We start from the raw sequence: 16752 nt of genomic DNA on the forward strand, positions 1-16752 counted from the left end.
ACAAGAGATTTACTGGAGCTGTAAAAGGGAGCCAATGGAAGGGCAACAAGAATAACTTATTTTGATTGTGTTTTTGTTAAAGAGTTAATGAAGTTTGTTAGTGGGTGCAAAGTGTTTTTTTTTTTTAATTTAAAGAAAAACATTTTTTCAGTTGAAATGAAATGCAGAAAAAGAAAAATTTGAGAAACCCAACTTAGAGTACATTTCATATTTATTATTTGTGTTTGTATAATTAAAATTTTAACACCAATCTTTTACCAGAGACCAGCATATATTTTTAGAATTCAAATTACTTTTTATTTTTAAAGTGTATTTACAGTTTTTTTTTTTTTTTTTTTGTATATATAAATTTTGAAATTGTTTTCACTTTTTTTTTTTTTTTTGTAAAGGTGTCCTGAGCGCGGAGGTGCTTTCATATTTGTCTTAAAACAAATGTAAGTTTTTGTACAAAACTTTTTTATATTTATTTACGTTCATATGAAAATCAGATTTGAAAAAAATAATTACGAAATATGTTTTCGCATGAAGATTTTATTTCGTAAAATAACATTTATTTTTTGGATATAAATATTTTCATACATGATAATATAATTAACTGCAGAGTTTATTTATGGCAGTATATTATGTATCTTACTGCATATTTTAAGCTTATGTTTGCATGGATAAAGCCATTAAATCGAATTTGGAAGAAACAAAGAAATTCGAAAATTATCAGCCACACAAACATAAAGTAAGATCATCATATTCGGTTTAACGACCATCTTATGTCTTAAGATGCGTTGGATAGCTTTAAGAAATTAACTTCCAAAATAACTTTTCTCTGGCCAGGTCTTTATTTATCCCTCGGGTTCATTTTTATCACATCCTATCATGTTTTTTTAGCCTCCCACTGTGAACAAAACCTGCTACCTCAACTGTTCTACATCTACTAACCCAACAACTTTCAGCTATTCTTTCAACGTGACCGTACAATCAAAGTTAATTCTTCTCCTTTTACTGTCCTGATCTAATTTTCCACTGAGGATATCAAAATTAAGATTGTCTTTAAGACTCACATTATATATCCATTGTACCAATCTCATACCATTTCTCTCCATGCAATGCATGTCCTCAACCCTCATTGGCCAGGTTTCACTTCCATGCATCATCACATTGCTTACACATACCAGATAGACTATTCCCTTAGTCAACAGTGGTAACACTCTGCTAGTTAGTGATGGCAGAAGTTCCCTGTACTTTATAATACAAACCAATGTTAATTATACAACAAGTTAGCCATATTCACTGTTCGATGCCATTCCTAGCAACTCGCTAGTAAAAATGTAAACAAAAATTTATCACAACACGTAAGGGATGAGTTATTTCTCTGTTTGGCTCATTAATTAAGATGACATCCATGTTATGTGGTTCTACTGTACGAGTCTCATTTTTTGCTTTGTAATTATCTTTGTTTCCTGCTCTGCAGATTCAATAAACCATCAATTTAATGGTATTATCCATGCAGATTCAATAAACCATCAATTTAATGGTATTATCGATGCAGATTCAATTAACCATCAATTTAATGGTATTATCCATGCAGATTCAATTAACCATCAGTTTAATGGTATTATCCATGCAGATTCAATTAACCATCAGTTTAATGGTATTATCCATGCAGATTCAATTAACCATCAATTTAATGGTATTATCCATGCAGACATGCATAGATAATGCAAACTGAACCTTTCTTCTTCTCTGTCACCACTCTCTAACATACTTGATGTTGCTAGTCTCAGTCTCTTTCATAAACACTATTACAGTGTGTGTTCTCCAGAATTGTCTGATCTATTTCCTGCTTTTTTTGTTCAAACTCGTTTTGACTTATTAATCGACTGATCTCCATCAAGTCACTGTTTTAATACCTTATTGTAATACAGTTTCCTATTCTGGTAATTTCTTTCTAAGAGCTGCAAGATCTTGGAACTCTTCCTGCTGACTGTTTTCCTCCTACCCACAGCCCTGGTCTTTTTAAGATTAAGGTCAATAGGCATCCCATATCTTTGTGATAATCATCTTTTTTGTTCTTGTTAGTTCCTTAAATTAAGTGGCTTTACATCTTGTCTGGAGCGATTTCCATAAAGATTATCGTCTACACACAAAAAACAAAAACAGCATATATGATAACAAGAGATGCACATTATAAGTGTTATTGTTTTTGCCTGTAACTGATTTGAGACAATTATATTTTCATCAAAGTTTATAATCGTAAAATACATCTTTGAGGTCATCAATGAGAAACTGATGTCACTGCAAGTTTTAGGTTTTAAATCACCACCTGAGCAGGCTTAACTAGCTTGCTCCAAAGAAGTAAATTACTAGGGAACATTCAATCAAGAACCTTGATTCCAGTAAAGCAACTGGCCCTGACGGCATTCCAATTATACTGTTGAAAAATCTTCAACCAGAACTTGTCCCATACTTACAAAACTATTTAAGCATTGCCTTAAGGAGAAGTGCTTCCCAACACCTTGGAAAACCTCATCAGTATGCCCTGTATTTAAGAATTCAGGTGATAAGTCATCTCCCTCTCAGTACAGACCAATAAGTCTCCTGTGTGTCATGAGCAAGTTGCTGGAATCCATATTAAATAGAGAAGTAGTCGACCACCTCAGCAGAAATAACCTTCTTAGTGACATGCAATATGGTTTCCGTTCTGCCAGATCTACAGCAGATGTGCTAACGGTTATATATTATAGGATTAGTGAATCTCTCGACAAAGGCCTCCTTTCTAGGGCATTTGCTCTTGACATATGAAAGGTCTGGAATAAGGTATGGCATAATGGCCTACTTCACAAGATTTCCAGCTACGGTATAACTGGAAATGTTTTCTCAATTATTAAATCATTTCTCTCGGATAGGCTCATAAGAGTAGTGGTTGATGGGCAGAAATCAGAAGTCCTCAGTATTAATGCTGGAGTCCCTCAGGGGTCCATCCTGGGCTGAACTCTCTTCCTGATCTACATCAATGATCTCCCAAAACACATACTTAAATCATTCGTTGACATCTATGCTGATGACACGACCATCTATGGCAACACATCTAAGGCCGTAAATGACAAAGTTCTCTCTGATTCTCTCTCCTCTGATCTTGAACGGTGCGGTGGGGAAAGAGGTGGCTGGACACTTTTAATGCATCTAAAACCAAGCTCCTATCTTTATATCATCAATGCTCTGATCCCCATCTGGCATCAATTGAAATGAATGGCTCTCGTCTAGGGGAGGCTCCATATTTTGATAAGCTTCTGGGACTGACCTTTACTCTGATCTGAAATGGAACACGTACATCAAGTCTGTTGCCAAGGTCGCTGGAAAAATGGTAGGATCCTTCTACCGCTCCAGAAGATATCTCACTACTAATGCAATTCTCTATCTATATAAAAGCCAAGTATGTCCAAGGATGGAGTACTGCTGCCACATCTGGGAAGGAGCTGCTAAAAACAGCCTATCCTGCTTTGACAGAGTACAAAATAGACTTTGTGGCTTAGTGGGCAATGCCCTTTTCTCTTACCTGCAACCTCTCTCCCACAGAAGAGACGTTGTGAGCCTGTCTTTGTTTTATAATTACTTCCATGGCAAGTGCTCGTCCGAACTCCAATCGCTGCCCCTCCCCCTCGCTAATCTTTCACGATAAACAACCGTCTAGCTGAAACCACTGTCAAAAATTTTCCCCAGTCTTTATCTGTGCCAAAACCAAAGCGTAGATTCCATGAACAAAGCTTCTTTCTTAGAACCGCACGCCTGTGGAACTCTTAACAATTACTACGATACCATCCCATTGATTACTGTACACACAATAACTCTTATCCCCAAGTGGCTTCCGGACCTTGATAAATGGTGACTTCCATGTAAAAAAAAAAAATAAATAAAAAAAAAAAAATCACTCTGTCAGGTAAAAAAACCACAACATATTGTTAATCTTTGTCAGTCTTTTTTTTTTTAACAGTTCATTATAAATTAATGTTTAGTGTTATTCATTTGTAATTTATTTTCTTATTAGTGGCCTGGCAAGGGCACAGGGGAAACAAGCTAAGTAGCAAAACTGACACTGCTTTCCAGGACACTATAAATGTAGGCAAATTTGGCCATATTTTCTTGGTTTGAAAATATCGGTTCTTTATCAATTGTCATAAAAAGTTTAGTTTTGAAATATGCAAACAAAGAAATGATTTGTGACGATCTTATAAATTGAACTAATTAATAAGAAAAAATGAAAATAAAATGATGAGGAACACCCAGGCTTGAACCGAGGATCATTCGATCCGTAGTCGAATGCTATACTACTGAGCTATATCTCCAGATGATAATGTTTTTTTTTTTTTTTTTTTTTTAGAAGAAATAATTTGCTCAGATTTTATAATTTCCCTTGGCCAGTGCAACGTAAAATATTCCCTGTAAAAATTCCTTTTTTTTTTCTTTTTTTTTTTTTAATCTATAAGAAAAGAAAGACTATTTTTAAGATCAGACTTTTTCGATTCTTATCGGATGAATTTCTGTGCAAAACATATCTAAGAATATCCATATTTATATGTCATAACGAGACATAGATTACCTTTGTGTGAAATTTGCAAAAAATAATGTCAACCATTTCAGAACCTATGAGGAAGGAAATCACACTTGCACGCGCACACAAAGTGACTTTTATATAAGAGTGGATATATATATATATATATATATCATATAGTATTTATATTATATGCCTGTGTGTTTGTTTTTTATGTTTATAGTAATATTTTTGAAGAGAGTAGAATTTAAGAAAATAAGATAGGAGAGTAAATTGTTCTTGACTTCGTGAAAAGGACGAGGAGAAACAGAGCAGCCAGGGGGATATGCCATCAAGAATCAAATGGTGTGTGTGTGTGTGCATAGCTATAAATCATAGATATATTATTTGTTTTGTAAGAGATGAAATTGAATATTGATTTTCCTGAATAAATATACACATGTGTGTGTTTTATGTGCATATATACATATATGTCTATAGAAGTTCGTAAATATATATTTATATTCCTATTTAGATTTGATGTTTAAATCAATACGCATATTTTTCCTTAGCTATTCGATCTAAATATGCAACGTGTATATCGAAATGCACTTATGTGTATGTATAATATTTTTTACTCGTATTTATATTCAGTTGCGATATGTATATAAAATTATTCAGTGCGGAAAGAAAAACACTTCGTTATGCTTATGTCCATATCATAAATATGTATACTTTGGAAATAAGGATTTAAAAATGTAAAAAGATGTTTATACATTCACACACATACATGTACATACTCACACACACATATCATACACACATACACTCACACGCACACAAACACTCTCACATGCACACACACATACTCTCACATGCACGCACGCAAACTCTCACATATGCACAAACTCTCAAACACACACAAACACTTTCACACACATACTTACATGCTCACACCTAAACACTCACATACATACTCACACACATGCACAAACACTCACTCACAAACAACTCCCTCACACACACACACACACACACACACACACACACACACACACACACACTTACACACACTTGCCTAAAAATTAATGGGACTGATAATAGATATTTTATTCCAAACAATGAACCATCAATGGTTTCTGTGTCATAGAAATTCTAGCCCCTTGACTCCAATGCATTCTCCATACTTCACTCCCATAATTGTACGCATTGCTGGAAGAACCCTTGGTACAACCTTTTTGCTGATATCCTCTTAATGATCCCATCAACCTAGAAAGAAAAATATAGTCACATGGGGCAAAATCAGATGAATTGAGAGGTTGCATCAGTTTGTTGCAATGTTCTTCTCTTTTAGAAACTGTCAGATGTTCTTTGTTTTATGAACCCATGTATTGTCTTGGCGAAAAAAGAGAAAATGTAAAAAAAAAAAAAAAAAATAAAAAAATAAATAAATATAAACAGATTATGTGAAAAAAAAATACAATGCTTGCAGAAAGTTAAAATTACAGTAATATACTCTTAACATATCATATCACCTGATAGCACAATGCATATATGTATATATTATACGGCGTAATCATGTTGACACACCGGTTCCCATCAGATCACTGAAGTTAAGCAACGTTGAGCCTGGCTAGTACCAGATGAGTGACCATTTAGCAATTCTAGGCCCTGTATGTGCTTTCCGCTTATCTCGGCATTTGTTTCCAGTCGTTCTGAACCTCCACTTGCCACTGGTATTCAACAATGTCGACCCAGGAGAGGTGTGGTTGGAGATTGCGCAACTCTTGCCACAAAAATTTCACGTGCAGGCACACTTACCGTGGGTATCTATAGTCTGTCAGGACTGAAGGAAGCCTTGATAACAATGCATAGATCCCTCTTTCCTCCATAGCTCACACAGCAGATCCAGCTCCGTATCTTTACAAATGTAATTTGCAGATGCCTATGATTATTAATTGTCTTCATGTAAATAAATGTATACAATTACACAGAAAAAAACATAACAGAGCACATATGCACACATGTGAAAATATCAGCAGCAGACAAAGAATAGCTGGCTTGCAAAGGTATTAGCAGCAGTAGCTGTTAAAGCACATATGCAAATTAGGAACTGTGCATGAGTTTGTGTGACAAGAAAAAAAGGACACCATATGGTCGGAGAGAAGAAAAGAGCACATTGAAAAAGGTGGATGTGTAAAGTCGAAAACGAGAAATGGCTAGTTACAGCCAGTGTGTGGTGGAGAAAGAAAAACACCAGGTGAGATGGATGTGTCGTTCCATGGTGGCGGTGAGAAACTTTTTAGCTGGTGTTGAGAGGGCAGGGTTTTGTTAATCTCATGGCAGATGAAATGAGTAGTTAGAAAAAAAACAAGAAACCGGCATTGTTTGGAAATATATATACCATACTTTGGGATAATTGTACCAACTAGCTAAAAGTGCTCTTCTGGTAACCAAGCATATAAAGAGCACTATTTTTTTAGTTGCCGTAGTTACTCCTGGATTTGGCGCAATTACCCCAAAGTATGGTATATAATCTATTGTTGATAATTTTTTTCATGTGCTTAAGATCCACATGGTGAGCTTTTTATATCTTGATAAGTTTCCATTTAAAGAATTCTTTAATATTTCATTAATCCCCTAAAATATATATATATATATATATATATATATATATATATATAGATGTAGTATTGGGAATCCCAGCTTAATTGCTATATAAGTAGTTTTAGAAATAGAAAGTTATGTAAGCATATTTTGTTTCCCATCAGCGATTTAGCGGGGTCAGAAAAGGTTGGGTTTGACAGGCATCAAACCAAGTCACCTTTGACGACCTAAGTAGAATGCACCAGAAATTAAGGGGTGATACGGGATTGTGGTTGTAGGCTTCCAGTTGACGACCACATGGCAGAAAGTGGTTTTCGGCAGCAGAGAAAGCAGATTGGAGATTTCGGGTCTCCCGGCAACCAGGGTCCGAGATATTAGGCTTGCCTTGAATAAAAGATCGAAGCTTCAAATCCCATCTTGTGTTCATTAATGAATCTGTCTGCAGTAGTACCAGTCCCCACAAGATGGCAGACCAGCAGCGACTAGAAGGCATCATCCGCTGGCCAAGGCAAACAGGTATGTTCACATTATTGTAGCACATATACATCTCGGAAACTTCCAAGCAAAAGGAACTGTGTAGGATAAGAACACACACACGCATATAACAGTGAACTGCACGTAACATACGTAAGAGCATACACACACCCACACACACATATATGTAAGAACATTGATAAATGTAAACGAAACATTAAAGTACTCGTAATCAGAAAACGTAAAAATAAACGAATTAGTAATAAACGATTAAAAACTAATAGAGAGTACCTATTTACTATGCCTCCCCACGGGACAGAGTTAGACACCAGGGTCGTTTTTTAACGTGGAGAAAAGGTACAAAAATAAAAAATTGTCTCAGTCGTGAAGGATTTCTCCTCCACTGAAAGAGAACAAGAAATAGAAGTGCAGCATCTGAAGAACAGATACTACACTTTGATCTTGACCAAAAGAGAGTAATAAATAAATAATAATAAATAAGGACGCAAACACTATATCTTTAACATATATATATATATATATATAATAGCAGGGAGACCCGACGTTGCTCGGGATTGAAATCAGTGAAATTGCTCATTTTTCAATCAGTTTGATTGATTTGTCTACTCTAGTTGGGGACCCATTGCAGAGCACCAGGAGAAATCTTCACATGCCCTTCTCTTTAGTCCACCCTAACCCTAACCCTAACCCTTCCCTTTAGTTCACAATACATTGTACTTTACATTGCACTGTAAAGAACCTACTGTTGATTTTATACAATTATTTTTATATATAACGGCTTGAATTAATGTTTAAAATAAAAAAGTTAAGTGAACAGACATTCATTTTGAATGCACCCCTGTCATATCAAAGGACCTACTGTTGATTTTATATGCTGGGCTTTTCTGCTTGTGTGGTAATAAATCTTCTTAAATGCACTTGTGATGTTAAACGATGTAAGTGGGAACATTAGTCAAAATCGCTTGTTCCTTCTTTCATCAAATGATTTTGATTATTGATACTTATCGAAGACATTCCAGCACAAAACCGATTGAAGAACACTTTTAGGCATATTAAGTACATTTGTGTGAAATTTCATAAAAATCTCCCCAGCTGTTGCAGAGTCTATAGGGAACGAACTCACGCACACACACAAAATTCTATTTTATATATATATATATATGACAAAAAGTCTATATTCCAAATTCCAAGATGTTGTCTATTTTACCATTTATTTTTTTTCATCATGTTAAAATGTTCAATTTTTAACAGCGCCTGTTTCGTAGTGCAGAAACAATTATATAATTATGTCAAATTTTTAATCTTTTCCGTCCTGACTCATCAGAAGAGTAAGAACTCATTAACTTTAAAAGAAAATAAAAACAATATTGGTATGATTATATGAATAAAAAAAAAATAGGAAGAGTATTGCAAGTGTGTTTTGTCAATAACATATAAAGTTTCAAGCGAGCTTTATCTACATTTTTATATTGAATACACTGGCCTAGTAATGCAGTAATCACTTGAATTTTGTACTTTCGTTTCATCTATTGCACATGGTTATCTTTTTTTCTTCTTTCATTCTTCCGGTGGTACGGGCTTAATTTGTTAGCTTCACAGCAAATGTTATTATAATTCAGTTTATTATTTTTTTAAAATTATTTTTCCAGTTCTAGTATTGCTCTATTGAGCTATTTTAATGAGCACTTTGTTATTTACTCATATGCAACCACTGCCCCAAGTCATTAAATCTCACACACACACACACACGCACGCACGCACGCACACAGGGTGTCCATAAAGTCCGTGTGCACTTTAAAAAATTTATAACTTTATTTGTATTTGCAATAGAAATAATGATACCTGCCTTACAGACTTTCTCGGACTTGCAGTAAAGGATTCTTCTATGGAAGCAACACTTTCGTCACTGACACATGGCCTTCCAGACCATGCTTTATCATGGACAGAGCCTGTCTCTTTAAATTTTTTCATCCATTAAACAATGGTGTTCCTATGAGGCGCTTTTTTATTGTATTCAATTCTAAACTTTCTTTGTACAGCAATAGTAGATTTCAATTCAGCCAACCAAAGGACACAGTTTACTTTTTCCTCAATTAAAGCCATAGGATCAAATTGATTCTGAAAAACAAAAGAACATATTTTTTTACTTATCTAAAAATTGTTACGAATTTTGTGGTGAAAAATTATTTAATAATTATACTTAAAACTAGATACATGAAACTTTATAACATTTTTTACACATTATTTCTATCGCAAATATCAATAAACTTATAAATCTTTTAAAGTGCACACGAACTTTATGGACACCCTGTATATATATATATAATATATATATATATATATATATATATATATATATATATAATGGACCATTATAAGTAAAAGGCAATAACATAATTAAACTTGTGGTTGGAGAAGAAATAGAGAGAAATAGAAAGAAAAAATATGGCGATAAGGAGAGAATTTTGAACATTGTTTTGTTATTTTTCATATTTAACTGGTTTTAAAAGTTTAGCCAACAAAATCCCACCTTTTCACTGTTGAGTTATCGATTACAGTTATTATTGATTACAGTAAGAGATTGTTCGCTGTTAATCTTTACTATTATATGAAAAGGAACTTTGTGCTTGTGAGTTAGTTCCCTATGGATTCAAAAACGGCTTGGATGATTTTTAAAATTTCACACAAAGGTACAGTAGAACCCCAGGATATGGCCTTAACCCATTGCAGGGTTGAGATCATAAGATGAAATTGCTGTATGGCAAAATTTTAAACAGTACATATTAAAAATTATTAACAAAATACAGTACAGTATATAATGCACATGTATATAATCAAAGAACCCTGTAAGGCGGGACAAATACTGTAACCAGGGGTCAGAAAAACATTGTATTCCACATCGTAACCTGAAAAAAACGTATCCTGGAGCCACTACTGTACTTTATGAGCCTGGCAGTGTTCTAAGATAAGTTTTGTATTGAAATGTGTTCGATAAGTATTAATAATCGATAACTGTAAAAATCCAATAAAAGAAGGAACATGCAATTTTGACTCAAGTTAACATATTACACAGTCCAACAACACAAGTTCATGTGAGAAGTTTTATTATCACACAAGCCGAAAGGCCCGACATATAAAATCAACAGTAGGTCCTTTGATATGACAGTGGCACGTTCAAATGAATGTTTATGTTTAAAGCACAATTTCACAATGATACTTGACATTTGCATTTTAAACTTTAATTCAAGCCATTATATATAAAAATATTTTTATAAAATAGGTTCTCTACAGTGCAATGTACTCTACAATGTATTGTAGAACTAAGTCAATGCAAGAGTCATGTGAAGCTTCCTCCCAATGCACCACAGTGGGTACCCAACTAGAGCAGGCAATCAATCGATTTGATTGAAAAATGGGCGATTTCACTGATTTTCTTAATAAAAGTCTCAGAGTGTGAAACATTTGTTAATCATCATTCAACCCAGGCAACGTCGGGTCACTCTGCTAGTATATAATAAAAAAGCATAGAGTTCAAATGAAATGAATGTGTCATAAATGTTTCATTTAATTTAATGATGTCTCAGCATTAAATTTTATTGTCGGTTCAACGTTCATTGGTGACAATATTGATTACGGCTAAAATGATGGACTTTGCCAAGAAAATGTTACATGACATTTTTTTCGTGAAGATTCAAAAATATCTAACATGTCATTGTAATGGATTTCCAAAATCGGGCTCAGATAGCAATCTGTCCGAAATATTGATACTTGCTTTGAACTAACCTCTATATATATATATATATATATATATATATATATATATATATATATATATATATTTTTTTTTCTTCATTCTTTCTTTCTGAAAATAATTATTCCGGAAAAGAAGCTTTCAAAGTGGAGACCTTTTCATTACCCACCAAATTTGCATAAATATTAAAGGCAAGTAATTATGTCATGAATTATTTCCCTTGGTTTGTACAAAAAAAAAAAAAATAATAATCTAAAAACAATTTAAAATATAAAATGAACGTTATCACATCAATTACTCTTAATTATTATTTGTTCTTTGTTATTAAGCGTTTAAGGTTTTGTGCTGAACAAACTGTTTTAAAAAATTACTGTTTTACGAAATAGTTTGCTTATAAAGTACAAATCACAAAAATTACTTGTAATTTCTTTGTAAACAATAAAACACGTTTCTTTTACTCCCAGGCATTGCCAGGTATTTAAATACAAGGTAACCACCCGACTCCTCACAAAAAGCAGCCATCATCCATTTTAGATACTGACACACATTGGATGGCCTTGAGAAATTTATTTCCAAACTAACTTATCTCTTGCCAGGTCTTTGTTATATCGCTTTCTCTCAAGTCCATCCTTATCATTTCCTCCCAAGTTTTTCTTGGACTTCCCTGTGAACTGAACTTGCTATCTCAACTGTTCTACATTTATTTGACCCAATTATTTCAATGAGGCCATACCATCAAAGTTACCTTTTACCTTACATTTCTATTGTTTTCATCCTCCGTCAATGTATGTTGGGCAGGGTCTTATGTTGCGAGTGAAACAGTTGCATTTGCAAGTGATTTTTTAAAGTGATGACTAGAAATAATATGATGATAATAAGTTGGCGATTGTTTTTTTTTTTTTTTTTTTGTCACTAACAATCTTTTAAAGTTCATTACTAAGAGAAAAATGTCTTTTTAACCGTTATTTTTTAATAAAATGAGCAAAGTCAAATTATTTAAACAATAAAAAGTTTAATAGTACAATATACTTTTTTTTAACAAATGCTATTTAAAAACCATTTGAAGAAATTTGAGTGTTTATACCTGCATATATCTAGAATTACACTTATTAAAAAAAAAAATGAAGAAAAATCTTTATGATGTACATATTTGTCACAGAAGAAAGATATCATATTCCAAAAATCACGTGGGTTTGGCTTTTCTATTTGGCTTGTGTGCCCAGCATTGCTCGAGTGTTTGGAGGTGTGTGTTGAGCAAAAAAAAAAATTGGTAGTAAGTCGGCAGGCTCAAACCCGTACCGCGGAGGAAACGAACATGAAAAAACATGACGTCTTTGCTATTGTGCCCATCGCCAAACCGGAAGTGGCAGAAGTTTAAATTAAGGCTAGTCAATCGAAAAGAAGGGATGACATTCAAAATTTTTGATGAAAAAAAGCGACCACTCCTTGTAGAAAACTGCCCAGTTGAGGGTGAAAGAATTAATGTTTTTGGACAAATTTTTCGATATTTACTGTCTGAGGGAGCCGAGCTTCAAAATGGTATCGATCTCGTGAAAATCCATCACCTTTGTTGAAAGTTTTAGGCAGACATACATATATACATACATACATACATACATATATACATACATACATACATTTAAACAGAGAGGTGAGATTTATATTATAGATGACCTTCCATTTCTTGTAATAAATAATTTTACCAAGAATTATTCATAAGTTTTGATTTTGGTTTCGATTATAGCTGATGGCATTTAAGTCATCTATTTTCTTTTTATAAGTAATTTTATTAAGAATCATTCATAAATTTCGGTTTCGATTATAGCTGAAGGAATTCAAAGTGTGTGTGTATGTATGTATATATATATATATATATATATATATATATTTTATAAGTTTTGGTTTCGATAAGCGCTGAAGGAACTTTATAATAATAAATACAAAATCTGAATAAAAATATCATATTTAAGCATATTTTTACGATCAGGCTATTCTGGGCGTCTCTGCTAGCTTAGATAAATAAATACTTTTGCAGTTTTAACAAAAGAGCTACAATAATTTATGCTGAACATCCACAGAACGCCAACATCAATATATTACATATGAAAGAGTCTGCTGTGGAATTTCGACGGGTCCTTCTAGTCATTAGTATTTTAAAAGATAAACCGACGCAAGCAAGACTGCAAAATTAGAACCCAGATTACAAAGTTTTCAGCAGTGTTAATGATTCAAATAGTAATGAAAAAAAAAAAAACTGAAATACCTACACATCTAGGTTTATTGATTAGGTTCCCTTCAACCACAGGGTCAACATTGTCCATCTCTACTCAACTAACTCTAACCAACTGTTACGATTACGAGGATTGACTGTGCCAATTTGCCACTGTGTATGGTCTGGCCTTTCCACCATGTCTTCTTCTGTGCGCTTGGCTTTCCTTTTGCTGTCCTGTCTTAGATTTCTAGAAGTTCTGATATAACCATTGATTTGGATTCTTTCAACGTGTTCAAACCAAAAAAGACGATGTACCATTAAAAGGAGATCAATTATTGGACTATAAAATTTTTAACCAACAAAGACGATGTACAATTATAAAGAGATTAATTGTTGGACTATGCAATTTTTAACCAACAAAGACGATGTACCATTATAAAGAGATTAATTGTTGGACTATACAATTTCGAACCAACAAAGAGATATACCATTATAAGATTAATTGTTGGACTATCCAATTTCGAACCAACAAAGATGATGTACCCTTATAAAGAGATCAATTTTTTGGACTATCCAATTTTGAACCAACAAAGACGATTTTGATTATAAAGAGATCAATTTTTGGACTATCCAATTTTGAACCAACAAAGACGACGTACCATTATAAGATCAATTGTTGGACTATACAATTTCGAACCAACAAAGACAATGTACCATTATAAAAGGTCAATTGTTGAACCATCCAATTTTGAACAAACAAAGACGATGTACCATTGTCAGATCAATTGTTGGATTATCCAATTTTGAACTAACAAAGACGATGTACCATTATAAGGAGATCAATTGTTGGACTATCCAATTTCGAACCAACAAAGAGATGTACCATTATAAGATCAATTGTTGGACTATCAAATTTCGAACCAACAAAGATGATGTACCATTATAAAGAGATAAATTGTTGAATTATCCAATTTCGAACCAACAAAGATGATGTACCATCATAAGGAAATCAATTGTTGGACCATCCAATTTTGCAAGTTTTTTACATTGCATTCATTGTTTTTAATGATGAAGAATATTAGTAGAGGATTGAAAATATTTCTTACTCGGGAGGATATGAACAATTCATGTTATTATTTGCATAAAAACATTGTTCCCCTTATATTTTTGCCTCCACATCAACTCACACAAGTAGCTATCTGATTTCTACAATACATTCCACAGTGGTGTTTATTCTTTATTTTGTACAGCAAGAAATGAATTTCACTTGCCTCAACATTAAGACCTGAACCCTAACTCTAATCTGCTTCTTATCTAGACAGCATTTACAAAAGTAGGTCAAGGGCTTGTGTGCACACTGCGCATGACTGACGAGGTTTACCCTCTGCCCCACAGCGGACAAAGTTTATGCCATTATTGAAATAGCCTTTTCCCTTGGCTATTAGTTCTGCCTCCATCTTTCATCTCTCTTTCTTTCTCATATATATATATAAGTAAAAATTTAAAATTGTGCAAAATTTCCAGCAAATTTATTTTTCAACAAGGAATACAAAGATTTAAAGTTTTTTTTTCTTATTCTATAGTGCTTCGATGAATTGCTGACATCCTCAGAGGAAACGGTTTTAGCATAGGTAGTTTATAGATTTTGCTGGTTAGCACATGTGTAACATAGTCCATATGAGTACGTGAGGAAAAATTAGCAGCAGCGAAGGATGGCTTGCTTGCGAAGAGATTGGCAACAGTAGTAGACTAAAAATGCACATATGAAAATGAGGAAGTGTGGACAAGTTGGTATGACAAGAAAAAGAAGAAAAAGGACACCATGTGCTCGGGAGAAAGAAAGTCAACGCCAAAGAAAATGGACAGTCAAAGTTGAGAATGGGCTGGCTGTGGCTGGCATGTGGTCGGAGAAAGGAGAAAAGTGTTCATCAGGCGAGAGACTTTTGAGTCGATTTACTTTTGTCGAGATGGGAAAGTTTTGGTAATAAAAACTTTTGTTAAAAAAGAAAAAAAAATGCGGACCTGGATTTTTATTGATTTCTTTTCAGTTTTCTTTTTATGAATTTTTATGAATAACTAAAGTAAAGTTTTATTTTTATGAATTACTAAAGTAAAGATTTATTTTTATTAATTACTAAAGCAAAGATTTATTTTTATGAATAACTAAAGTAAAGTTTTATTTTTATTAATTACTAAAGTAAAGATTTATTTTTTATGAATTTTATGAATAACTAAAGTAAAGTTTTATTTTTATGAATAACTAAAGTAAAGTTTTATTTTTATGAATTACTAAAGTAAAGATTTATTTTTATGAATAACTAAAGTAAAGTTTTATTTTTATGAATAACTAAAGTAAAGTTTTATTTTTATGAATAACTAAAGTAAAGTTTTATTTTTATGAATTACTAAAGTAAAGATTTATTTTTATGAATAACTAAAGTAAAGTTTTATTTTTATGAATAACTAAAGTAAAGTTTTATTTTTATGAATAACTAAAGTAAAGTTTTATTTTTATGAATAACTAAAGTAAAGATTTATTTTTATTAATTACTAAAGTAAAGATTTATTTTTATTAATTACTAAAGTAAAGTTTTATTTTTATGAATTACTAAAGTAAAGATTTATTTTTATGAATTTTATGAATAACTAAAGTAAAGTTTTATTTTTATGAATTACTAAAGTAAAGTTTTCTTTTTAGGAATTACTAAAGTAAAGTTTTCTTTTTAGGAATTACTAAAGTAAAGTTTTATTTTTATGAATAACTAAAGTAAAGTTTTATTTTTATGAATAACTAAAGTAAAGTTTTATTTTTATGAATAACTAAAGTAAAGTTTTATTTTTATGAATAACTAAAGTAAAGATTTATTTTTATTAATTACTAAAGTAAAGATTTATTTTTATTAATTACTAAAGTAAAGATTTATTTTTATTAATTACTAAAGTAAAGATTTATTTTTTATGAATTTTATGAATAACTAAAGTAAAGTTTTATTTTTATGAATTACTAAAGTAAAGTTTTCTTTTTAGGAATTACTAAAGTAAAGTTTTATTTTTATGAATAACTAAAGTAAAGTTTTATTTTTATGAATTACTAAAGTAAAGTTTTATTTTTATGAATTACTAAAGTAAAGTTTTATTTTTATGAATAACTAAAGTAAAGTTTTA

At 32.3% G+C, this 16752-nt stretch overlaps 1 protein-coding gene across 1 annotated transcript in view; it reads left to right on the forward strand.

Moving 5' to 3' along the window:
- LOC145242715 (uncharacterized) overlaps nt 1-16752 on the forward strand; it is a 124036-nt gene that overhangs the window by 14909 nt on the left and 92375 nt on the right. Inside the window, exon 2 of the mRNA XM_080105854.1 lies at nt 390-434. The gene's annotated coding sequence lies outside the window, so the exon portion shown is untranslated. The remainder of the gene's footprint in view (nt 1-389; nt 435-16752) is intronic.

The sequence above is a fragment of the Euprymna scolopes genome, chromosome 21, assembly GCF_053919585.1.
Source record: "Euprymna scolopes isolate OS-2025 chromosome 21, ASM5391958v1, whole genome shotgun sequence".
NCBI classification, from domain to species: domain Eukaryota; kingdom Metazoa; phylum Mollusca; class Cephalopoda; order Sepiida; family Sepiolidae; genus Euprymna; species Euprymna scolopes.